Here is a 27,650-nt window from a genome sequence, read left to right as displayed (position 1 = left end):
AGGTCCCCTGTACCGATTCCAGGGCTGACACATACTACACGTGTGCATAAATATCACAGCACACAGGGCATAAGCACAGAGCTGGATTTTGGACATAAACCTCTCTGCACCCTGAACATCTTATTTGGTTCTGTCAAAAAAGGCTCTCACACTGGCCCCACAGATCCAGGTTCTGTCCAGAGAAAATTCTTCTTCTCCCTTAAGTGACTCTAGTCATCTCTCTCAGCCAGAACCAAAGGCGTAATTGGGTTTCTGATGAAAGAACACCAATCTTGTCCCCAAAGATGACAGTGCCTGGGTGAGACCAGAGATAGTTGTGGCGCACGGGCTTAGTTGCTCCCCAGCATGTGGGATCTTCCCGGACCAGCGCTCGAACCCACGTCCCCTTCATTGGCAGGCGGATTCTTGACCACTGCATCACCAGGGAAATCCCCCCTTTGTCTCTTTTAAATAACAGTAGTTATTATGCAGTAGACAATGGGCTAAGAATTTTATATAGTATCTAACTTATTGCCCAAACAACCCTTCCATGTAGGTATTATTGCCCCACTTTACGGCTAAGGACCCTGAGGCTCAGAGGTGAAGAGACTAACCCAAGGATGCAGTCAGCTTAGCTGTCCTCTCCTCTAAGTTACTGCTCTGAGATGCATGACTGGGCCAAGGGTCTGCTTTGTGACCCCCAAGGCACTGATCACACTGTGTTGCTAGCATCTGTTCAGAAGTGTCTTCTATCCAAATGCAGGGCCATGTCTTAATCCCAAGGTCCCCTGTACCGATTCCAGGGCTGACACATACTACACGTGTGCATAAATATCACAGCACACAGGGCATAAGCACAGAGCTGGATTTTGGACATAAACCTCTCTGCACCCTGAACATCTTATTTGGTTCTGTCAAAAAAGGCTCTCACACTGGCCCCACAGATCCAGGTTCTGTCCAGAGAAAATTCTTCTTCTCCCTTAAGTGACTCTAGTCATCTCTCTCAGCCAGAACCAAAGGCGTAATTGGGTTTCTGATGAAAGAACACCAATCTTGTCCCCAAAGATGACAGTGCCTGGGTGAGACCAGAGATGGCGAGGCATAATTAACAAATTTTTCCTCCCATCTCTGCCTAAGGAAGATGAAGTTCCGATTACAAATTTCCTGAGCAAATTGCTACTCAATTGCACAAAGCTGATTTTCAAGGCATTGACACCTCCTTGGTTTGCTTGCTTATTAGATACAAAGGTTGGGAAGGACGGAGGAGTATTTAAAAGCCAGTTTTCAGACCAATGAATCTGAAGAAATTCTCTTTATTGGTCTGCAAGAGGAGGCAGTGGGGCCGGGGTGGCGGGGGAGGCAGAACCAGATCTGATAAAGGGGATTAAATGGCCTTATACATCTGACAGCAAAGAACAGTCCCCATGGGAATCCCAAATCCTGTTGGTGCTAATAAAGTGTACGATATTACTCCAGTAATATAGTGTACGATATAAGGCACCTGGATGCTGGGGCCGGAGCCACGACCTACATCTTCCGCAAACCAATTTTCTGCTGGGTTGGATGTGTAAAAAAGAATCCAGATACAGACTTTTTTTTTTTTTTCCTTTGAAGGAAGAATTGCTTCTCTGGCTTTTTTACCTTGGCCTGTCTGCTTCTCCCACCCCCTGCGTTCTCAAAGTGGGAATTACTTCTAATCCGCTCAACGGAGAAATCACTGCCTCACTCAACTGTGGACTATTATGGGACAATTGGGCCGCTTGTTGGCTTCCCAGTGGCAGTGGGGTATAGGGTAATCGGCATAGAATTTGCAATCAGAAAAACTAGGTTCAACCCCTCATTCTCCCATTTGTAAGGTGTGTGCCCTTGAGCGAGTTTCCCCTTGCTTCTCTGAGCCTAGGTTCCACATCTACCTCACAGAAGTGCCCCGAGTGCTAAAGATACTGCATATCAAGTGCCTAACATGAGGGTTTACGATAGAGGAGGTGTTGAATAAGCAGTAGCAATTAGTAGCAGTGGGAGAAGGAGTAGTATCTTCAATTGGTAACGCTTAAAAGGCAACCTCATGAAAGGAATCACACTTTTTTGGCAAAGGAGTTTAGGAGGTGAAAGAAGGAAGCTTATTAAAAAGATGAACAGCAATAATGCTCTATTTATCTATTCCCAGCCATGGAGCAGCTGCTGAATGTGATGCTATGAGCGTTGCTTAAGCATTGAGAAAACACAGACAACAGTCACTCACTTCCACGACCTTGTATACTAGTGGGGACACTAGGAAATGTAACATGCAGCACAGCACATGTTGCATGCTGTCCCTAGTAATTTAACATCAGTTATCTCATTTGACCTTCACAGGACCTTCTTTTTTTTTTTTTTTTTATCTACCCATTTGGTAGATTCAATGCAGCTTGACAAATTCACATGTGAGGCAGAGCCAGGATTTGGGGGACCTTCTAACCGCTCTCCCCCAGCTCTTGATTGCTTTGGGCGTGAGCCACTCTGGGATGGTCTGGGCTTGTCCTGTGCTTGGAGCACTAGCTCTGGCCATCTCAGAATTCAGGACAATTTCCACTGACTACAATTATTCTGTTCAAAAAAATGTTGGAGACCCCCCCTAGACCCAGTCCAGTGTGGCACAGGCGAGATGCTATACTAATGTTGCTTGGCTGATAATATAATAATAATCACAATAGATATATACTATCTTTCCTTGGTAGCACACTTTTCAGTTCAAAAAGTGCTTTGACAAATGCTGGCACTAGTTTGTTTGCTTTTTACTGTTAAAGGTAGACGTTATTATCCCATTTCACAGATGTTTCAAAAGGAGGCTTAGAGAGGTTCAGTTTCTCAAAGCCACAAAACAAGTAAGGCACAGAGGCCAGGCTTAAGGTGGGTGTGCAGAGATCCAAGTCTTAGACTCTTCTTGAAATTTGCAGTCATCTGACTCATCAAAGGTATGATGTGAATCCCCTGAATCTACAGAGTGGGCCACAGTTCCCTCCTCAGAGCAGTTGGAGTTCAATGGAACTGTTAAGAAAAAAAATGAAAATATCATCTACCTCCTCAAAAATAGTTGACATTTATTGAGTGCTTGCTCAGTGCAAGGCACTCTGCCAAAGGAGTATTTGGCACCAAAGAGTATTTTGTTTCATCCTTATGAGGAGTATTTTGTATCAAGGAGTATTTTGTATCATCCTTCTGAGGAGTATTTTGTATCAAGGAGTATTTTGTATCATCCTTATGAGGCAGGTCCCAGGATCCTCTTCATCCTACACAGGAGGAAACTGAGGCTTAGAGAGGTGAAGTAACTTGCTCTAGGCACAAGGTGACAGATTTTGAATTTGAACTCAGGCAATCTGACCCACAGACCCTAATGATATCCTCCTTTGTTTACTCCCCGGCACTACCTCCTACCAATGTCTTCTGGAGAAACCCAATATTTATTGATGATATTTACTGATTGCCACTAAGTGCCAGATGTAGCCCTCCATGCTAGTTATATTGACTCATTTCATCCTCACAAGCACTCTATAAGGTAGACATTGCTACCCCATTTTCTGGAGGAGGAAACTGTGGCTAAGAGATGTTGAGGGTCCAAGATTGCAGAACCTGCTAAAAGCAGAATTATTCTAAGACATAGAAATGTCTAGGGAAAAGTTCACTCTTCCTTCCACAACTTCTAAAAGTAAGTAATCTGAAATACACAAAGGAGAAATGTACAAAGAAGGAAACTGGAGGCAACAGAGCAATATGGCTATCTGCAGGGTCCTAATCACAAAGCCATCCAAGATCAGGGAGGGTAGAGTTTGCATAAGGCTGGATTAGTCTGGGAAGGCTCTCTGGAGGGAAGGAAACTCCAGGTGGGCCTCGAAGACTGGAAGAAATGTGGATGGGTCAGGTATTCCAGGCAGGGGAACAGCATATTCAAAATTCAACTGGGGTCTAGAAACAGATTCAAGTAGCAAAGGGGAGCCCTCGTAAAATGGTACGTAGTTGAAGGAAGCCTACGTAGTAGGGTTAAGGCTTCTGTCCAGTACTGTCTACAAGCCCTGCATTCACAGCACACTGCAATCTCTTTGTTCTCCTCTAGCATGTAGCCCATCAGGAGCCTACGCAACAATGGAAAAAGTCACAGAGAGAAAATAAACGAAGAAGGAAGAGATACCATATGTATCTCATGTGGGGCCTTCTGGAAGGGAGGAAGAAGCTGGGTGAGCGGGGAGAGAAGAAGAGCTTTGATTTGCCCACAGTGCAAGGTGATCTCAGCTCTTCCTCCGCTCATCTCTCCCCTTCCTTCCCCTTCCCTCCCAGTATTCTGCATGCAGCAGCAAATGTATGAATGCTTGGATGGCTTGGCAAAACACTCTCTGAGATTTATTTCTGTTGGACAGTCTTGTATTCTTTTTTTCCCCTGCTGACGGCTCTGTCAACAGCAGGCGCCTCTGTGAGGCTGTGAATTTGGAGATCACGTACCTGATACAGACATTGTTGTTTAAAAACCAGACCAAGAAAGGGGACTCCTGAGATCAGGGTGACCAGCAGCCCAATCTGGCCCATGACCTGAGAGTCAGTGAGACCTCAGAGCTTGGTGAAAAGACCGTCTAGGGTGGGGGACAGGGCAGTAGTCCTGTGAATATGATCAGTTCAAGGCAAGGATGTGTTACCTGGAGATGGTTCCAGTAGTTCAAAAACTAGATCTATTTGGATGTAATCCAACCATGGCCTTGTAGTATTTTGAAGCTCAAGTGTTGAGAAGCCACTAGGATAGTAGGGTACTAAATAATAAATGTGAAAAATGTTTTGTTAAGTGTGAATATCTATATCAATGTAATGGATTATAAATATTACCTTTTTTTGTGAAAGGCAGAAAACTGTACATTTCTTTTGTCTATTTTTGGAAATTAGGTACCAGTAAAGGCAAAATCTTAGAAGCACTGAATTTCAGAGCTGGGAAGAGATTCATTCATCCCATCAACAAGCCTTTGGGGCTGCATCTGGGAATCATGTTAGTGTGGGCTCTGAGGAGCTGGAGAGGAACCAGACCCAGGCCCACAGCCCTTTTAATTGCATAAGGAAATACACTCAGAAACTGACTACCCCATATCAAGGTCTCCCAGCTGGAGAAGAAGGTGGGGAAGCAATGGATTCAAACCAGGAGATTTCAAAGGATTCAATCCAGGAGGCCTGACTTCCAAACCTGTGACCTTCCCCCCAAGCTCCTCTGAGCCATGGACCACCGGAATTTGAAATTGCACAAGAAATCTGCATTTCGGCTCCTGGAACACAAGACAGTTTCTCGCCCCCAGATTGTTCTCAGCTCAGTATGAAAACATATAACAGGGTATGAATGCCTGAGTGAAAGAAAGACCTAAACTTAAATTATTCCAGAACGGCGAGCTATTATCAATGATTGACAACCAGTTTCAACTCTCACCAGTGACAGCCACACACAAAGTAAGCCTTCAAAAAGAGCTGGGTTCCCTTCAATTAGCAGAGCTGAAATGAAACCACTTAGAAAATTATACTATTGGGCGACTGGTGGGTTTTAAACATAATAAGAAAAATAAAGGCTTGGCCTGATGTTTACCATCAACTGAGCAAGAGACATCAGATTTGCCAGGACTTGGGACCACACATTTTCCTGGAGTTCACGCCTGTCTGCCTCTCTGCCACTGCTCCAACCCTGGATCCATTCATTCTTTCATTCCTTTAGCAAATATTTATTGGTTCCTGACTGCCCAGGACGGAAGCTACAATGTGCAGCAAAACAGATTTAGTCTGTGCTTCCTGGAGCTCTCAGACAAGCCAACAGGATGGCGATCCCTTGTGAGGGGTGACATCATGGGGAAAGGCAGGGTGCTCGGAGGCAGAGCAGAGAGAGGGTCTGACAAAAATGAGATTTCACACCACATGGAAAACAGTCCTGTGGACCAAAAAAAAAAAAAAAAGCCTGCCCAGCAGGCAGTGTGCTCAGCCACTGGGAGAAAGACAAAGGTGGCCAGGGCAGGGGGTAAGCAGCCTTGGAAGGGGGACAGGGGTTCCTTCTGCTGTGCCTACTTGTCTATTCCCCAGGAGCTGTGGAGTCACAGCTCGGGAAAGCTGGAAGAGCTTCGAGTCGCTCAGCACCATACATTCAACAGACCACGTCCCGGCAGGGGCGAAGGCTCAGAAAGGAATGAGAGCAGGGCACACACAGGGACCTGCAAGTGATTCCCTGGGAACCAGACTGCCCAGGCCAGGTGATGGGGGGCCAGCAGTGGGAAGGGCTTGAACTTTATCCTGAGGCAATGGGGAGCCACTGAAGGCTGGGGGCAGGGGAAGTAACGCCCTCAGGTTTGGGATTTGCCAGACACCACTCAGAGGCTGAGATACAGAGGCCAGGCTCTGAGTTCTGAATGACTAACTCCAGGGCCTGTGACCTTTACCCAGCCTCATATCTGTGGCATTCCTAGCATCTGTAGGGGCCTGACCAAGGAGAAATGGACAAGAGAAAACAGAAAGCCAGGTATACATCTGGTTAAAGAACAACTGCAGGACAGACTTGCTTCTCAGACCTGGGTCCCAGTGGAATAGGTTACTATTCTAATAGTGAAAATTAGACTCTGTATCTGCCTCTGTCTATAACTAGCTGTTTAACACTGGACAAGTCAATGTTCTCTGCCCCCTAAGCCTTAGTATCCTCATCTGTGTGATGGGCGAAGGGTTAGGTAGCTAATCAAAAATGATCATTACTAACATTCAGTGAAATCTTACTCTGAGCCTGGTGTCACATCTCACTTCAGGCCTACAAGCACCCTGTGAAGTAGAGATTCAATTATTATCATCTCCATTTTATAGCATGGAAACTGAAATTCAGAGATGTTAAATAGCTTGATGAAGATCAGGAATTAAGTTAGTGTAGAACCAGGATTTGAATACAGCATTCAAATGCTTAGCCATGAAAACTTCCTATGTCAAGACCCTCGGAAATTTATTTCACAAGGATTTTCTGAGCACCTAGACTAGGAGGTTAAAAGATGAGGAAGCAGAGTCCCCTCAGGGCAGAAGATAGACATACACTCTCTTTCAGCTTGGGAGCCCTGAATTCCAGCCCTGAATTCCAGCCCTGGCTGTGTCCGTGAGTCAATCTGTAGGTAGAGAGTGTGAGGCTATGTACAGAGGAAGGAGCTGTGACAAAATAATCTCTCTGGGTCTCTCTCCTGTACTTTGGACTCCTGCTGTGTCAGGAGGATGTCACAGAGACCCGGGGAGGAGATGACCAACACCCGGCACAGCCGTAACAATGGCATCATCCCCAGTGAACTAACCCCTCAAACTGGCCAGGGCTGGCTGCCCAGCGTGGTCCTTATTGGGTCGATCCAGCTGCCAGGGTCTGGATAGAAGATACCGCTTTGGCCCTCGGAGCCAGGCCATTCACGGTGGACAGAGCAAAGGGCCCGGTCTGCAGAGAAGTCTCCTTGTGGTAGGTTGTGCCATTAGGTCAGGCCTGGGGCCAAAATAAGGGAGAGATGCCCCTGGTGGCAAGCGTAGATAAGCACCACACCGACACACACTCCCCACTCCCCGGGCAATCCCAGGCTGCAGTGTTCCTGCCAATTACAGCTAATTAGCCACCTGTGGGGCAGGGGTGGTAGAAAGGCCAGAGAGAGAGGCTGCAGAGAGGCCTGGGCCTCCCCTTTGCCCCCCAGCCCCCTGGCAGCACCTGCAGGAGCGGAGGCCTGCAGATCTGCCCCCCACTCCCAGGTAAGCCGCCCAGCTCTGACTAATGAGCCAAGGCCGGTGACAGAGGGCACAACCTGCAGAGAAATGTTTTCTGCCTCCTTCTAATAAACTTTTTCCTGAGATCCACGGCTGGATTCTCCCATGAATACAGCCCCAGGTGTCAGGGGAGGGGTGACAGAGGTGCACAGTAACAGCTCATTTAGCAGGGAACAAATGGTCTCCTTTCAGGCCAAAAAATAACACATTATACACTCAGACAAGCGCAGGGGCCCGAGACCGGTGTCATATGGATTGGAAAGACACGCAGAGGACACAGCACCCGCTCCTTGGAGAAATCCCCTGACTGATTCCAGGAGAAAAAAAAAAACCACAAAAACCAAAAAGTGATATTTCCTTCAAACAACCCAGAAGGTAAAATGCGAAAGCATCAGTTAGAATAAAATATTGAAATCAAGATGATTATTAACAGTAATAATAGCTTATACACGTGTGTGTGTGCAGTCCCTTGTCATTCATAATTCACTTTCACATGCATCATCTCCCTGAAGCTTCACTACAACTTTACGGAGCAGGAAAGGCGAGAAGCAGCGTCCACATGTTCAAGAGAAGGATTTGGGGAGGCTGTAAGCTTAAGCCCAACATCACACAAGCCAAATGTCAATGCCAGAGTCCAAACCAAGCCTTCTTCTTCCTTTTTATTTTTTAAATTTTGTCAGTAAAAGCACCAAATCCTAACTACTAGACAACCAGGGTACTCCCAAATGGTCAACTTTATTTTATGTGTACCTGATCACAACTTTTTTTTTTTTTTTGGCTGTGCTGCTCGGCTTGTGGCATTTCAGTTCCCCAACCAGGGATTGAACCCTGGCCAGGGCAGTGAAAGTCCGGAATCCCAACCGCTAGGCCACCAGGGAACTCCCCAGACCAAGCCTCCTAATTCCAAAGCCACTGCGCTTTCCATATTAGCATGTCAGATCCAATCTTTGTTATATTCCTTTTATACTTTTTTGAATCATAATATGCTAGCGCTGGAAAGGTCCTTAATAATCACTGGAAACCGGAACCCAGAGATGGTAACAATATGTTCAAGACGGCACATCAGATTAGGACTGGGTCCTTGGTCTGCATACTCTCTCCAGACCAATTTCTGCCCCCTCGACTTCCATTCAGTCCCCAATAACAAGGGATCTTGCTACAGACACCAGTAATAAAAATATTTTTATATTGTCCCCTTGAAAATAGTAGCTGCCAGCAACTAACGTATTTCTTTTTTGACACGAGCCTTTATTTCTAATAAAGCAATAACCTTAATGTGGTGGGAGAAAAAAGCACAGAAGGAAAGAAACAGGAGCGTTCCCTGCAAGCAGTAGGGGTTCCATAAATGTTTGCTGAATTGAATGGAGTGAAATAAGCATGGACCCACAGGGAAAAGAGAGAAAGAGAAGGTATTCTGCACACACGTAGATGGAAATGCATCTACTCTGTGTGAGACACTGTGCTGGGAGTTTGGCACAAAGAAGACATTTGCTGTATTCCAAGCTGGTTTTCAACATCAGCTTCAAGCTCCCAGTCTTTACATCGCACGCTCGCAGAGAGAACACAGTGGGATGTGTGATTCCAGGCAATCCCTTGGAAAATGTTTGACCTTCACTGAAGTTCTGACACTGTTTTCCATGTCACCTTGGTGCGAAGTTTTTTTTTTTTTTTTTTTTTTTTTTAGGGAAAACTTCTGGAGTTGAGAAAGAAGTATGTAAAGGAGGCAGAACTCTTAGTAAAATGCCAGTGGCAGTGCAATTACCGTAACCTGATGGCAGGGGGCATTGTCTCACACTACCACTGAGCTCACTTGGCAGAGGATTTTCCCTGACGGTGACTTCCATCGATTTCTGTCTGTTTTCACTCCTTCTTTCAATCCACTGGTGGTTTCAAAGTATTTGGGGGAAGGCTCTACAGGACGTAGGAAATGTCACAGATTACCACTTTACACTTTGGCTTAGAAAGGGTTCTAGTGATCACTACTATTTATTGAACACCTGTAATGATAATGATTATCTTAGAATCAAAAGAATAGCTAAATTTTATTGAATATTTACTATGTGTTCTACGCCAAACACTTTAGGCACATTATTATATTTAGCCTTCATACAACAACCTTCCAATGTTTAAGTTGCCCAAAGCTATATAGCTACCTGGTGCAAAGTCAGATTCCAACGTCAAAGCCCGCGCTCTTTGTCGGTACTCTACCATTCATTCTTCTATTCATTTGCACAACCACTGTGTACCAGGCACTGTGCTAGCTACTGGGATACAGAGATAAAAGATAAACACCACGTTCTTAGGAAGCTCTCAGGAACTCGAGCAGTCAGATAAACTAAAAGTCACATATGATGTGCTAAGTGTAGTCACAGAAGGGATTGCTGGGTTCTTTGAGCATATCCAGGAGGGAAGCCTAAGCCAGTCTAGGAGGCATTGAAGAAGATTCCCAAAGGAAGTGATGCCTCGGTCTTGAAGGGTCAGTAGAAGGCTGTCACACGAAGGAGGGCATGGAGAGCAGATCACTCATGATGGGCCTAGTGGGGGACAGCAGGCACTGAGACACAGAGGCATGGGAGAGCGTGGGCAAGTTCAAGGGTCTTCTAAGTAGTTCACCAGGGACTGCAACCAGAGGAGAGAGTGAGGTAGTGAATGAATAGAAGACTGGAGAGGAATGAGGCTGAAAAACAGGATAGAATCCAAGAAGAGACTTTCTGTCACACTAAGCGGTTTAAGTTTTATCCTGAAAGCCAAGGCAGCCCCTGAGAGTTTGTACGCAACTGTGTGATATTCAAGGGGAACGCTTACTGCCTACTTCCACTCCACTCTCCAGAAGCGAAAAGCAGGGCCGCAACACTTCCATCCTCTCTCCTCAAAGGAAAGGGACTGATTTATCTTTTGGGTGAAATCAGAAAAGAACAAACACGTGTGGCTATAGCAGATATGGTCTCTCCCGGCACCATTCCAACTCCATATTTGCATTTCTTATCCTTTTGCACGAGACCCAGAAGGGACTACAGGGTGCTCTGGGGACCAAGCAGACACACTTGCAGGAGGCTTGGAAGGAGGAAGAGAAAGATAGGCAGTATCTGCCAGGTGCAAGGAGAATAACTCTTCTGGAGTAGCTCAGATGAAGATCCTCCTGTCTCCAGCTACAGTGTCATCTCCACCCTATTATTCCATGGTGTGGCTGGGCAACTGTGCTGACATCCAAGCTTGACCCCTCCTAGAATGCTATTGGCTACCCAACACCCATTAATAAATCCCTTTCTGTTTAAATTATGGCATCTGCAACTAAGAACCTAATTGACACAATAGAACAGCGCCTTTCCTTCTGTCATTCAGAGCTTTCTGACCTCAGAAGATCCTCATTCACTGCTCATCCATGAAATAAGCCTATGAGGCCACTTGTGCTCCTACAGGGGAAAGGGAAACCTGTTGATATCCAGCTCAGACCAACTTAAAGAGGAAGTTCGGGAGGCCTGATGTAGCTGCACATCCTAAATTCTCCAATCAAGCATTAACAGAAATAAGACCCAGCTTCATCTTTTTAACTCCAGTATTCAACTCCCATGTGGTCTTTAACTTGGAGAGAGAAAGGGCATGAGTAACTATTATCTCTCAAAACCTTCCCCCACCAAAAAAAAAAAAAAAAAAAAAAAAAAAGACATCACATTTGTGCTTTGGAAGCAGGGAAACCAGTTAGAATCAGCCATTTGGCTGGAGCAAACCCAATTCCAGAGTCAGTCTGGAGTAAGGGAAGGGATGGATGCTTCTGTGTTAATCAGAAAAGCAATGGAAGCCCATGGGGTACAGAAACTTCAGCTGTGAGATGCAATCTGTTGATTACCAGGAAAGCCTTTTTGCAAAAGAGGTCATAATCTCAAACTCTCAGCTCACTTGTATTATTTGCAGGGGGCTGATTTCCCCCTCGATACTCACAGAATTGCCCAACACACCTGCTTCCAAAGCATGTAGTCTCCACACCTGAACCTCTTAGAGCCGAAAATGAATAAGAAATAGGAATAACTAACCCTGCGTGGAGCCCTAAAGGACTAGAAAGGACAGGAGCTAAATTAAAGAAATAACAGCCAGGAAGCCTAAAGGTTTCTAGTCCCTGAACCTCTTATTAGCAAGCTCAATTTTCCCCTCCCTAAAAAATGAGGAGAGAAAGATTGCAAATAAAGCTGTCTTTGTTGACTCACTAGTGTACACTCTATACAACAATGGGAGGTAGTGAGCAAAAGAATAGGTGATGATGGCACTCAAGGGCTGGCAACCCTATGAGAAAGCTGTGGAGACACGGGGAATGATGGGAGTAGGTGTGGCTGAGGCCACTAGGGTGCCCACCAACATGCCTCCTCCCCATCCTCTAGCATAGCTCCCAATTCTGACACATGGCCACCCAGAATGAAGACAATACTCTTTAGTCTCCCTTCTGTTAGGAGTGGCCAGTTGACTAGGGCCTGGCCAATGAGGGTGTAAAAAGAAATGATGCATCCAACTTCTAGCCATGCCCTTGAAAGAAACGGGGAGGTCCTCCCAGCCACCTAGTTTGAATGAGGAGGTTGTGATGTCCCATCGTGGTTGATGAGGATGACAGCAAAGTCCTACAGGGATGCAGGAGAGGCAAGCTAGAAGAGCTTGGCCCCTGTATGATTTCACAGCTGGGAGCTGCCCTAGGCACTCAGACTTTTACAAGACTGAGATATCTACTTCCACCATTTTAAAGACACTTTTAAGTTGCTTTACTTGGTGTCTTGCCTACATGCACTTGGACCGATATTCTAAGTCATTGAAATGGCATGCCAACACTTCACTTATCCAGCAATTTCACTTTTCCAGAAAACAGTTATAAACAAAGATAGAAACAAAAAACACCCCCAAGCAGCCAAACATATTTTCACTGGCAGCTGATGCACTTTATTCATAGGAATAACACCCTGGCCAAGACTTGGTTGGTGCTTATGGACCCTTACCATATCCACATTTCCAGCGAGCATGATTCTGATACATTAGTCCAGAGCCAACACAAGGATAGACAGAAAGGGAAGAAGACTGCTTTCAGAGGCAGATAAACTGACAATATCAAGACATGCTGACACAATCTGACAGTGAGGGAAGAGACTACAAAGGTATAAAAAATAGATAGGAGAATTTAAAATCCGGACATCCATAGGTCTAGGGCCACTCATATATACGGGCAAACAGTCCTGCATGTCTAAATAGCCCTTAAGAATACAAAATATATAACCTGACACAATAGTTGATGTTCAAAATGATATTTCTGAGTCATAATCTATTTTTAAAAGCAGGGAAGTATGTAATTCACCTACAAATAGTTTCAAAATATTGGTCATCTTGAAACTTTGCTTATTTGAAACATCTCAGTCTATGTGGTGCCACATATATAAATTATTTCATACAATTCAATGTTAAATGAAATACATTTGGATATCACCCTTGTAGTCAGTGTTAAAACCATTCATTCTGAACCCATGCTTTTTCAGGCCTCACCCTGAATGTGATGTCCTACAGATGAATCAGACTCATCGTTGCTGTCTAGTACCCTTGGTCTAGATTTGACATAGACAAATAAAGAGATCATTATAATACTAGATCAAACCTCTAAGGAAGGAAAATAAGATGTAATGTAGATGAAAGAAAAAAGATTACTATCTATAATCTAAAAGAAACCCTTATAAATGATAAGACAAACCACCCAAAGAAAAATTGGCAAAGACAATGAATTAGTTGTCCATCAGGAAGCGAATCCAAATGCCCAATAAATGTGAAATGATGCTCTTCCTTGGTAGACATCAAGAAAATACAAAGTAAATAGCAATGATATATCACTCATTACTTATCAGGTTAGCAAAAGCAAAAGAGAATGATAGTATATGCTGTTGGCAAAGATGCAGGGAAATGTTGCTTCCTGCATGCCAATGGAAATGAGAATTATTATATTTTCTTTGGAAAGATATATGGTACCACCTACTAAAACTTTAAAAAGCATACATCCTTTGACTCTGAAGTATTAGTTTTGGGAATCATAAAAGTTACAGCATCAACAGATACTGATAAATGTACAAAGATGCTTATTTCAGCATTGCTTGTAAATATTAGTGGAACAAAAGTAAATGCCCATCAGAAGAGAAATTGTTGAAAAATCTGTGGTATGTTCATACCACTGAAGCTTATACAGCCATTGAAAAGAGTGACATATCTATACCAACTGACTGAGGGAGGGCTGGAGGGGAATAGTGTTTAAAGCGATAAAGGCACTATGTCAAGGAATGCATATATGATCTCGTTTTAAGTCAGTGACAAAAATCCCTATGTTTGTATATGTGTGTGTATGAACACATATGCGTAAATGTTATAGGAGTTTAGAGGAAGATATGGAAGGCATCCTGGTTGTTAGTTTGAGGGGCAAGGGAGAGTAAATAAGTAAATGACTATATTAAAAAATAGATGTCCAGGATAAAAAGTAAACAGTTTGCATAATAAGGCAGAGCCAGTCAACTTACATCTATCTACATATGCTACCATATGTGCCTAAAGAGATAAATGAAAGGATGATCACCAAATTTTAGGCAAAATAAATAACTGGAATTTCAAGCGATTTTTACCAGCTTCTAAAGTTTCTTCTACACTTTTGCATTTCTTACAATGAATTTGTTTTATTTATATGATTTGAAAAATTAATAAAGCGATAAAAACAACCCATGTCAGTGCTGGTCAATATTGAGTGGCATTAACGAAGAAGCCTTCATGTGGGGCATGATACCTGAACTCAACTTCAAGATTCTATTGGATTGGGAGGAGACTTGAAAAAGGAGGGTATTGCAGGCAGGAAAAACTGTAGAAGTATGGCGGTGGAAATAAAAATGGGGGCTACCCTCAGACATCCACCTCATCTGGAACAGAAGATAAAGAACAAGCAAATGGCCGGAGTTCCATAACCACAGTAAAGCCAAACAGATAAGAAGTATAAGTGGCCACCATAATGCATGCACAAAAATGTGATTTTTTGAGTTAACATTAACAAATGAAAACAGCTTGGTTTCTCCAAGTGCTATAAAGTGACAAATATTTTGAGTTCTTAGGACTCTGTCCATGGTGACACCATGTGTTTCAGTCAGATGTAAACTTCAGTTGGGTAACATTTTCTTTTTAAACCCTCCTTCCTGTCAGTTTCCAATTCGGCTATAAATATTTGCTAGCAGAAAAAAATGTCACTAAACATCTAAGCTCAAGCTACCCAAAAAAATGGTCATTTTGAAACAAGAAGAAGTCATATTCTGCATATTAATTAAACAAGAAGTCTCAAGACCTAGGGCTCAGAGCTCATTTAAAAAAAATTCTTATTTATTAAAAGCTTATGAATACAAATGAATTCTTTATTTAGTATTCATTCTTATTTAATTCTGTCCCCTTTGAGACAGAAACTACATGTGCTTTGCTGATAAAGTGAAAGGTTGTCTGATGTCACGGGGTCTCCTGTCATCCACAATATGGCTGTTTAGGTCACAAGTGTGTACGTATTAATGGTACAGGATTCTTGCACTGTCACCAACAAAGAGGCCGACTGATAGTCACTTTACTGCTCAGGCCAACCAGGGTCACAGAGCAGCTCAACAGAGTCATTTTCAACCAGAGAGGCACTCCCTTCTCTCTTTCACAAGATACCTCTTGTTCTCGAAGTGGAAGTTAAAATCACAAGAGCCCAACTTTCCTATTCCCTTCACCATATTAGGAAGCATGGCGGACAATATTATGATTCCAATTCCAGGGAATTGAAAGAGATGCAGGGAACTATCAGGCAACCCTTCATACACCTGACAGCGAAATAGGAGAAAAAACTCAAGTCCCTGAAACCTAAAGCCTATGTCTTTTTAGACAGTGATCCCCTGAATATTGGGCTAACAATGAAAAAACCGAGTAAGAAAATTTTCATCATTTCAAGATCTGCTAGATTTTAAGAGCAGCAACAAAGATCAGTGAAAAAAAAGAGACTGGAGAACAAAAATGAGAACAGATGCTAAGACCAGACACATGGGGTCCAACCCCAGTTCTGCACTTACTGGCAATGAGACTCTCAGCACTTATTTAACCTCAGTGCACCTCAGTTTCCTTCTATAGAAATATGGGGCTGCTCTGAGAATTAATGGGATAACATATGAAAAGCGCCCATAAGCACAAATAGGTACAAGTAAAGAAAATTGTTATGGAGGCAGCAACAGTGACAACGACGAAGACAAAGGTGTTGATGATGATGATGATGGCGACGATGGCAATGGTTCCACTGCTAAGTAACTCGAGGATGTTAAACAGGTCCCAGAATCTTACACACTTGAGCAGCAAAGCGCACAGACTGCCTGTGCGCAAATCTCATTTCTACGACTTAGCTGCATCTCATATTCCTTACTTGTAGAGTGTGAAGATAAAACAAGTTACTCCTTCTCAAGTGTGCAGTGCATCACTTTGCCCAGAGGAAATTTTTGCCTCTTTTAAATAAAGCAGTTGGAGAAAAGGATCTACAAGTTCAAGTTCTATTATGTCACCTGGTCAGGATTTCCAGTCCAGAAGAAACAGTGTGGTTAAAAAAAAAAAAAAAAAAAAAAAAGACTACAGTCTCTAGAGTCAGAAAGACTTGAGTTCAGATCCAAGTTCTGAAATGCACTACCTAGGTGAGCTAAGACAAGTTAATGTCTCTGGTCGATGGTTTCCTTCTCTATTCATTAAAATCTCAGCAAATATTTGATACTTATTGTACCAGGCACTGTTCTAGGTGACATGTATCAAGCACCCATTAACAGGAGCTGTACCCCACCCGGAAGGCAGGTGCTAGAAATGCCAAGTTCTGGAGGCCTCCAGCACCCACTGCCCCAGTGACAAAATATCCCAACACCAAAGTTTCAAACCATCCCATTAGGTTTTGTAGCATAACTATGTCCACAGTTGCTCACCAAAGTCTCAAGTGACACCATTCACGATTCTGGTGCAGAAGACTTCAGACATGCAGATGAGCAGACAAAAGGGAATTTCTAATGCCATGGTCCCAGAAAATGTGGACCCTGCAGGTGCTGAAGTCCCCAGATATAGCAGCAGCAACGACCACCCCTTTTCAGGAAGCAGCCCTACCAGCCAGGCTTCTTCTGTCCCATTGAGTCATGCACTGAAGGGAAAGCAGAAGTGCCACTGTCCCTTTCTGGGATCAACTCTCACATCTAAGAAAAGGGAATGAGCCTTGGGCCCCAGTCCTGGGTTCTTCCTGGCTCTAGGGGCTCAGCCAAGTCATGTTAACTTCCCCCGTGTGTCTCCCTTTCTCATCCGTAAAAGGATAATGACACCTGTGAAGATGTGGGCTAAGGGCTCCATAGACTCTTTTTCTTTTTTTTTTGGTGGTACGCGGGCCTCTCACTGCCGTGGCCTCTCCCGCTGCGGAGCACAGGCTTCGGACGCGCACGCCCAGCGGCCACGGCCCACGGGCCCAGCCGCTCCGCGGCACGCGGGATCCCCCCCAGACTGGGGCACGAACCCGCATCCCCCGCACCTGCAGACGGACTCCCAACCACTGCGCCACCAGGGAAGCCCTCCATAGACTCTTAAGCTCTGAGCAAGTACTGGGCATATATAAAGCTGAGTAAGATGCTTTTCCTTTCGGTGCCCACAGATCCACTCATGGAATAATAGAGCGGAAAGAGCAGAGGCAGTAAAGTGAAGGAGGTCTGGGTTTGAATCCGGACCCCACTACTCCTTCCTTTTCCAATCTGGCCAATTTATATAATCTCTTGGAGCCTAGCTTTCTCTATCTGTAAAATAAGGACTATAATACCAATCACATAAGGCTATTATGAAGATTAGTAAAGCAATTGATTGAATGTAATTAAAAATTAAACCAAACTAATATGTGTTCATTTATTCCATATTTGTTGGGCATTTACTACACGTACAACTCTGCATTAGGCATTATTGGCATATATATAGATATACTGTGTACGGCATAATCCCTGCCTATGATCTAGCTAGGAAAATATGACATAAGACAAAGGTCAAGAAGAAATGCAAGTATTTAATAACATGCGCATTAAAAATAGAGGATATTTAGGTGTGGGGGGGAGGCTGACACTTTTTACACACTTCTGTACCATTTGAATTAAAAAAAATGTTTTGTAATCAAAATAAAGAAAAAATATAAAAATAGTGAGAGCAAGATAAAATAATAAGTGAAAAGACGTTACAAATGTTAATCATCCTTTAGAAGCTCTGAAAGTGAATGCATTCATTGACCATCACTCACATAGCTTTGTGCCCATCACTGTGTTATATATACCTTGAGACTGAAGAGGCGGATAAGTTATCTTCACTTAGAAAGAACTTACAATCTATTGGGAGAGACAAACACATGAATAGTATTGATACTTCCAAAGAAGTGTGTTCAGAGTGCTAAGGGAACACAGCTTCCTGAGGGAAAGGGATCTCTGAGTGCATGTCACTTTTGAGATAGATCCTGAAAGATGAGTGGACTTTACCAGGTACAGGAGTAGGAGGTATTTTCCGGACAAGGAAAGAAGTTTGCACCTGCAAAGGTACGAAAGCCGTGTGTAGTATGCACGTGAAATGTGAGTGTAGTGTGTGTGTGTGTGAGAGAGAGAGAGAGGGAGAGAAAGAGTATGTGGCAATGCTGTGTATATGAGGGTGTGAGTTTGTTTATGAGTGTGCATGTGTGTGGTGGTGCATGTTTGTGTGTATGTGTGTGTGAAGCCCATTAAGAGAAAGCAAGAAGTCCAGGCTATGAAAGGCCTTGAAGGCTATGGTCAGTGATTTGAGTAACATGCTTTAGGCAACAAGGAAACTTTGATGTGTTTTGGTCTGGGAAGTAACATGATCAAAGCTACCCTAACCATAATCCTAACCCTAACCCTTTAGAAAGACGATGTCACACCTGTAGAGAGGGACCATACTGGAGGCCAGGAGATGAGCTGGGAGGCTCTGAGGATGGTCTGGACTGGAGTCAAGGAGGCTGGAGCGGAGAAGACAAGTTGGAATAATTGCCCCATCACTCTTAGGGCTGGGCAGCAGGTAAGAACGTTTACTACACTCTCCTTCATTTTTCTTCTTTCCCCCAATGTTAAATAAATTACGATTTTTAAAAAGTTGTCAATTCTATGGAAGACAGATCTAAAACAAAGGAACACGTCCCCTCCAAAGTTGTTCTGACACCCAGCCTGTCCGAATGGAGTGCCCCAGCTTGACCCAAATAAGAGTAGGCTCTTGAGGCACAAGCAAACAGACCCCCTTCCGAGCTTTGACCCCATACTGACAACTGGAGTTCCGGCCAAGGAAGAACACAGAAACAGAGCTAATGGCTTTCTGTGGCACAATGTGTATTTCATAAGCAATTATCTGATGTCAATGCGGAAGTCCAAGCTGTCTAACTGCAACGAGTCTTTCGCAGTTTGGGGTTTTCCTTTACATTTTAAAAAAGCCATATGATAAAACAAAACTTTGCTTTCTGGGGGCCCTTCTTTCCCCCTCTCCATACTAGAATTCCTCCTCTGTTTTCCCTCTCTGGCTGTGTGTCTCCTCCCTCCTCTTCCTCCGCCTCCTTTCTTGTTCTCCATCTCTCCTCCCTCTTTTCCACTGTCCGGCTGTATTTGAAGTCTTGGGCTGTCTCTGTCTCTCTAGCTCTCTTACTACTGTCCCCCTACCTCTTTCCCTTTCCCTCTTTTTCTCTCTCCCTTCCTTCTCCGCCCATATCCCTTCTCACTATATAAAAAAGCTTCAATTTTAGAACAGGAGCAAGGCCTTTTCTAGCACAAGAGTCAGAGCAACAAATATGGTCACAGTAAGGTGACTAGCTGAGTCCAGCTTCAAGAAAAAAAAAAATCTTGGAAAAGAGAGAGGACTGAATGGTGGCCCTTGATTCCGAGGAAGGCAGGTGGAGCCTATGGCTCCTACTTGTCCCTGGACACCAGTTTTCACTAGGCAGTTTTCCAGCTGGACAATTCCTATTTGCTAATAAGCCTCAGCCAGTCCCCATCCCTTTCTACTGGGAGTGAGGTGACACGACCGCTGCCACACTGCACTGCTTAGTTACTCCTCTGGATCAGCTCAGAAAGGAAGAAAAGCCATAAAAGTAAGAACCAGCTAAGGTCAGCACTGCAGGGGATCTCAGAGACCACCTGTTCCAACCTGATCAGGTCACTGGTGGAGAGACCGGGTCCCCAGCTTGCTAAATACCAGGGGGACCCATTATTAGAAAACCCAGACCTAGGACCTGTTGCAAAAATCCCCCTACCCTGAGAACACCTCTAGGTTTTTGCCTTCTGAACAAGAATCCACAATACAGGATCCAGATGTATAATCAGATAGAAGAGGATTAAAATAGAAACAGAAAGGGGTTAAAATACACACGGGTGCACATCAGAAATCCACTGCATGGTCCCCTCAAGAAGGATTTGAGCAGCAAAGTCTGCTGAAGATGGGGCTGCAGTGGTGGAGGTCTCTAAGCTCTGAGGACCTTTTTAATATGGCTGTATTGTAATACTGCAGTGCCAAACCCCGCCAGTCATTCCAAAAATGCAAAAGGAAGCCCCGCTCGGAAGCAAGAACTTCCCAGCCCTGGAAACAGACTGTCTCCGTTTGGCACCCATTTAATAACCGCTATACTGAACACAGGCAGGGGAAATGTGTATCCTTGGAAGGCACAGCACAGGAACCTCCCTTTGCTACAACGCGATTCCTCAGACATGAAACACCCGAACTCAGCCTCTCAGAGCAATAGCAAAGCCACGGTGAGGCGATTTACTAGACTAGAGCCCATCAGAAACGAGGGGGATGGGGAAGGCAAGCAGGGGACACACCTTTTCTGAGCTGTTTGAAACATGCTGCCTGCTAAGTCCTCCCAGAGTATGCTGCCAAGGGTTACTTTCCTCGGCAAAAACTGATTCTCTCTCCCCACACCCCCTCTGTCACACACACACACACACACACACACACACCCGCAACCCCCGCAGCCACCACACATTTGAATCTTTTTCATCTTAAATTCCCAGAAATTCCCTGATCAGCCCTATCTTTTCGGAACAGCCCATCCACCTGGGCTGGATTCCCACCTCATCACCAGGGAAAGCCTGGAGAGCCGGGCATAATTATTTTCCTACAAGGTTATGCCTAATTGGCCACTAACCTAATTGATTAATCATCTCATTTTTCAAGGCAGCATCAAAGAGCCAAACTGAGTGGGGAGCGAGAAAACATGCGTCCGGATGGTATATGGGGTAAAATTTCAGTGAGGGGGAAAGACACGACCACCACCCCCGCCAGCCCCAGCCAGCTTGCCTGGTTTCTGGACACAGAGGTGGCCAGAAAAGAACAGAAAACACAAAACGTGCTGGGAAACTCGCAAAACCTCAGAAGGACCGAGCTGGGAGCCTCGACGCCACCCAGCCAGCCTGAGTGCAGACGCCTCCGACGAGAATGAAGTTGTTTCCCCCGGGCCGGGAAGGGTTAAATGGCTGAGCGCCAACCCAGACACGGCTGGCTTCGGGGGAGCCAAAGCCGCTAGTCTCAATGTGGGGGAGTCCGCGTGGAGGCCCCCCCCCGGGGGTCGCCCTCTGGCTGCGGCCGCAACTTGCGCCGCGCGGGGCCCTCGCCCAGCCTTTGCGCGCCGCCCAAAACTTTGCGCACACTGCAGCCAACGCCGCCCGCCTCGCAGCCAGTCCCGCGCCACGAAGTGCCCTGGGCCGCCCCTCCGCAGCCGCCGCTGCCGGGCTTCGGCTCCGGACTTTTCCCTGCTGCTTCCGATTCCCACCCAGGGGGCTCCCTCGCGGCTGAGGGAGCTCGGCGCCCGCCCTGCGCTGGGCTGGCTGGCGGTGCGGGCGCTGCGTTTCAGATCACCACCTCGCCGGACCGGACGGCGTGCTACCCCACCCCGCCCCGCCCACCCCGAGCCTCCCACGCCGGAGCGGGCGAGCGCGACACCTTCTCTCACCTTCCCCGCCCGCCGCCGAGGACCACACTCTCCGCTTAGCCCTCTTGACTCACCCTCCGGATGCAGCAGGAGAGGGCGAGGGGTCTCCGCTTTTGTTCCCAGGGGCTGGCAGGTCCGTTTGGGGCCAGGGCGCGCAGGAAATGCCGCGAAGGTGGGTATCCCGGACGGGGATGCTCACTCCCAGCAGCTCTGCCGGCAGCAGTAGCGGCGGTGGCAGCGGCGGCAGCAGCAGTGGAGATTGTGCCGGCTCTCTGCAGGCCACATCTTTCATACCTTATACATCACTACCGCATTCCCCCGAATAGGGGAGCCCCACAGCATTTCGCCACCTAGCGCAGAATGCAGGCGCCCGCAGCAGTGGCGAAGCCAGATCCGACAGGACGTGAGTACCGCTGGAGGGGAGAAGGACCCCAGTATCCACTGGATAGGTTCCCTCCCGGCTCCGATCACAGCGAGGCCTAAAACTTGCAGCCATTCCTCAGTGCTCACCTTCTGGGACTGTCTGCTCTCCAGAGAAGTCTGGACTTCAGGCCAAGTAACGAGGATTTATCGGAGGAATCCCTCTCTGAGCTGCCGCCGTAGTCTTGGCCCGCACATGCTTTTACACTGCCTCATCCTCCCTGGAGTCTTCACACACGAGGCTTTGCAGCAGCAGACACACACTCTCTTGCACGTGCAGAATTCCCAGAGACGCATTTCTGTGCGCCCCCCGCCATCCAGTGTGTGGGCACAGGAACAGGCAGACAAGGGTTCCAGTTGCAGTTGTGTGACCCTAAGAAAATAGGCAGATGAATGATGGAGGCTCCATTTCTTCATCTGCAAAATGGGAACCAGATTATCTGTCTCGTAGCATTATGGTGAGAACCAAATGAGATAAACACAGACCTTGACAAAGGTTAAGCGATAGCAAATGAAAGGACTTTTCCCTACTCAGTGCAGGTCTGCCCTTCCTGGGATAATAATACATCAATAACCATTCATTCACTAAAAATTTACTGTATGCTAACTGTACCCATCTCCATTTTATGGAGTAGGGTAAGACTTTCAAAAAGATTAAGTAATCCTTACTCTCTGGAATTTGCTGTCTAGTATGAGGATACAGAAAATAAACAAGTAAATTAGCAAGAAACTGGCAGATAGTAATAACTGCTATGACAACAATTTAAACAGATGGTGACGTGTGATAGGAAACAACTGGGGTAGGAGATCAGGCTGGGGGCTGGAAAAGGATTCTCTGAGAAGATGACAACTGACCTGAGACCAAGAAGCATTAAAGGCAGAGGGAACAGCAAGTGCAAAGGCCCTGAGGCAGGAATGAGTTAAATGTGTTTGGGGAGCAGAAGGAAACCAACTGTGGCTGAAATGTAGCAAGGATGGTGATTAGTGGTATGAGACAGGGAGGTCAGAGAGAGAGGCTGGTCTTATGGGAGGATGTCAGTAAGCAATTTGTTTGGAGTTAGCAGAGCTGTGATTGTTAGGGGATAGGAAACAGTGTGATCTGCATTTGTAAATGCTCCTGCACAGAGAATAGACTGAAGGGGGCTTAGAAGCAGGGGAAACAATCAGAGGCTCCTGTAGTGCTGAATAAAAGTCCCTTTCTATTCCCTGGCCTGCACAACCTCAGTGACACCCCCCACCCCCCGCACTTCCACTAGGTCTGCAAGGGAGAGAGGCCACTTGCCAGGAACTGCAGGAGCCTGGGTATGGACTTCTCTCACCACTCTCTGAGGATCCTTTTCCTTAACTGGCAAATGTAAATAATAATATATATCCTCATAAAATTATTGCAAGGATTAAATGAGACGGTGAAGGCACCTAAGCTACTAAATAACCATTCATTTCATCTTGACTGTACCCGCCACTTCAAGTCCCCAGGCTCCTCCAGAGTGCTCCTACTGTACCTCTGTCCCCATCTAGGAAAAGGAAGGGTTGATCCTCCCTCTCCAGGAACGGTCCTGTCCAGGGCCTGCCAAGGGAACCTGTTAGGTCCAAGAAGATTTCATCCCAGCACCTAGGGAAAGGCTTGCATAGGTAACGCTGGCCTCTGTACCCATCTGTCATCTTCTCAAGCAAGAAACAGATTTTCATTTTGTTTAGGTCCTTTTTATTTATTTTTTCCTGTCTGCCATCCCCATCTAGTTTGAAGCATTCAGGACATCATCATATGAGCACTCGAGGTATAAAAATAGAAGGGGAAAAAAGGGCTGCAGGGCGGGGGAGAGCCAGAGATGGCAGGAAAGGAAAACAGGCAGTCCTTTCTCTTAGCAACAGGAGGAAAGGTTCTCAGCTGAGACACATGATCATTCCCTTACATCTGTGCAGTATAACAGATACCACAGGCCTTCAGAATCCTTCCCCCCACCGATACCACAAAACCCAATCAGGTGAAACAGGTATGTAGGACCATTGTCCCCCTCTGACAGGTGAGGCAGCTTCACCCCCTGCTAAGTGAAGTAGCAGAGCTGGCACTTGGGCTCAGGTGCACTTGACCTTCTGCCTCTCCACGCCTGATGCTTCAAGTGGCCCCAATCTAATGGTATTGCCTAACTTCTGAGACCCTGAAACATGTATCCAACTGAAACCCAGACCTGTGGATCTCAAAGACAGCTCAATGCCCCGCTCTCATCCCTTGTACCCAGCTCAATGCCCTGCACTCATCCCCATTTTTCTCCAAGCCACTTTTATTTAGAAACTAGGATACTGAAGTCCAAGCATCTTACATGTTAAGTGGCCCTAGAAGCTGACTTAATATCTCACTATTGCTGGGTTGAAATCAAGGAAAGAGCAAGCATTACTGGGCGCATCTCTGGGTTGCTGCATGGTTATCAGAGAGAACGTGAGACCTGACTTTGAGTCCCTGCTCTGTCATTTATAGTGTGTTTTTGAGCAAGTTATCAACCTCCTTTAAGTTTTGATTACCTCATCTGTAAAATAGGGTCTGCATGTGTGTGAGGACTGAAGGAGATGCTCTAAGGGTGAAACTTACATAGTATCCTTTTCTTCTCCTCCCCTTCCAACCCCACCACCATTGGTGTGCCAGTTAGCAACTGACTCTAGGCAGGGAGGGAAATATTGTGGCATTTGTCAATTTCCTTGGTGTAAATATCCTCACCATGGCTGATTTCAAGTTACCAACATGATGTCACTGAGTGTGGAGTTGGGAGGAGGTATATACATAGCTCTCGTGAGCCTATCCAGCTGGACCTGGAACACCACTGCCCTCCACTCTGAGAAAGCAATCCCGAACAGGTGAGCGGCACCTTCTGGCGCACAATACCCTTTATTCCATATCACCTCCTGTGATAGTCACAAAAATTCTTGAAGGAAATGCCATCCTTATATCTGACAGAAGGGGAAACCGAGACTGGGAGGGATTGAGTGATTTGCTCCAAGTCAGACAGCTAGTAGGTAAAAGAGCCGGGACTCAAGCCTGGGCCTTGTGGCTCCAAATCCAGGGACACTTCCACCTCTGTCTCATCCATTCCCTATGAGATCACTGCATGAGCCTTGCCCGTGTCTTTCTCTTTCGGTGCCAAGATCCCAGGGCCTGAGCCTCTGTTTTGCAATCTGACAGGCAGGAATAGTAATCCCAGCCTTTGCCTTCTTCACAGCTGCTCTGAGAATCTAATGAGATAATGCAGATGAAAGTACTTTGCAAAGCACAAGGCACCCTATGAAGATAAAAGTATGAATATTACAGTTAGTGGCTGAGGGAAAAATGGGGAGCAACAAATCCCAGGCCCTGGGGGGACTTATCAACCACAGGGGAGGCAGGACCACCCTGAACACCCTCACATCAGATCTACGCTCAAAGGGAAACATAAGACAAGATATATACATTCAGTCCCCTGCTAAACACTTATTGGTAGAAAGACAATTAGAGTATGAAGCCGGAACAATGTAGTTGTAATTACAGGCAAAGACAGTTAGAATGGTTTCAGAAGCCTTGCTGTTTTTCCCTCTTGCTGTCTATAGAAATGTGGTCATTCCTTACTCTCTTGCTTCCCTCTACCCCACCCGCCTCTGTCTGAGAGGTCAGGATCACCAGCTTAAGGCAAAGGGAATTTATTGGCTGGTGTCACTAGGCAGACCAGGGTGAAGCCAGCCCAGAGTTTTCATTGATTCTGATGACGTCATCATGTCTGTGATCTCTCTCCCTCTCTGTCTCTCTCTGTCTCTCCCACTCTCTCCCTCCTTCCCTCCCCACCTCACCACCTCTCCCTCTTTTGCTTTCCTCTGTTTCTTGCCCTTCCAGCATCCTCTCCCCTGCAGAAAGCTTCTCTCCTGTATGGAGAGCTCAGGATGGGGGCATGGCCACTGAGAGCTCTACACTTTTATCATCTCAAGAAAGAGAGATTCTCTCTCCCACTATGAAACATATGAATCCTACCATATTACAAAAAAATAAATAAAAGTTCTCCCTGTCCCAGATTGGCTCACATGCTTAGCTAACCTCTACTCTGGCCAAGGGTGAAGAGATACCATGATTGGCCAAGCCTGACACAGACCCAATCCTGTAGCCAAATGCCATGGAGTGTGGGAGAGGAAGTCCCCCTACATCAAGAAGATCCTGTTACCAGATAAGGGAAGGAGTAGCAGGGAGACAAAATTGACAGGCATCCACTATGGCGACAGAGCCAAATTCAGACACTGGCTTCCCTGAAGGCTTAGCCCTTTCTGTGATCCCACACGGATTCCGAGCTTGGAACACAGCAGCATTAGAAACCTGAGATGGCTAGCGGGTTGCATCTAGAATGATAAAGCTCTGTAAGTCAATGTCTGATGTATTCCTCAGTATATAGCGCATTTTAGGCGCTTGGTTAATGTTTACTGAGTGAATGACAACACCAGTCAATTGACAGGAGATGGAAGGATTCTGAGTCCCTATCAGAGATCAATAGAAAAGAAAGGTGGGATTGATTACTGATGGAAGCCATGAGTGGACTGGATGGTGCCTGTATTTCCTACATATTTGCTGACCCTGCCTTGTAACCAAGACCCAGTTTGGCAGGATTATCATTTTCCATAATCTGGAGAATCCCTTGGTAGGGTTGCTGCTTAATATCAAGTGCCAAATATTCCTTAGAATACTCCATTTCCAATCCTGCTGGAGAACAGCATCTAGCTCATATTGGCCTAGTGGTATTGACACACCTGTGATAAGCTGCCATTGTGAACTTAATGCAAAGTTTGCCTTGGGCCATCCACACTCTCTCAGACTTGTCTTCTTCACGACCCACAGCAAGCACTGGCAGGCGAATGAATACTCCACAAAAGGAAGGGCTGGAGGGAGGGGGGAGGGGAAGATTGCCAACATTATGGAGGTTCCTTAAAAAACTAAAAATTGAACTACCATATGACCCAGCAATCCTACTACTGGGCATATACCCTGAGAAAACCATAATTCAAAAAGAGTCATGTACCACAATGTTCATTGCAGCACTGTTTACAGTAGCCAGGACACAGAAGCAACCTAAGTGTCCATCGACAGATGAATGGATAAAGAAGATATGGCACATATATGCAATGGAATATTACTCAGCCCTAAAAAGAAACGAAATTGAGCTATTTGTAGTGAGGTGGATGGACCTAGCGTCTGTCATACAGAGTGAAGTAAGTCAGAAAGAGAAAAACAAATACCGTATGCTAACACATATGTATGGAATCTTTAAAAAAAATTGTTCTGATGAACCTAGGGGCAGGACAGGAATAAAGACTTAGACGTAGAGAATGGACTTGAGGACACGGGGAAGGGGAAGGGGAAGCTGGGACAAAGTGAGAGAGTGGCATGGACATATATACACTACCAAATGTAAAATAGATAGCTAGTGGGAAGCAGCTGCATAGCACAGGGAGATCAGCTCGGTGCTTTGTGACCACCTAGAGGGGTGGGATAGGGAGGGTGGGAGGGAGA

The sequence above is a fragment of the Physeter macrocephalus genome, chromosome 4, assembly GCF_002837175.3.
Source record: "Physeter macrocephalus isolate SW-GA chromosome 4, ASM283717v5, whole genome shotgun sequence".
Classification (NCBI taxonomy): domain Eukaryota; kingdom Metazoa; phylum Chordata; class Mammalia; order Artiodactyla; family Physeteridae; genus Physeter; species Physeter macrocephalus.
Note: the sequence above shows the minus strand (reverse complement) of the source record.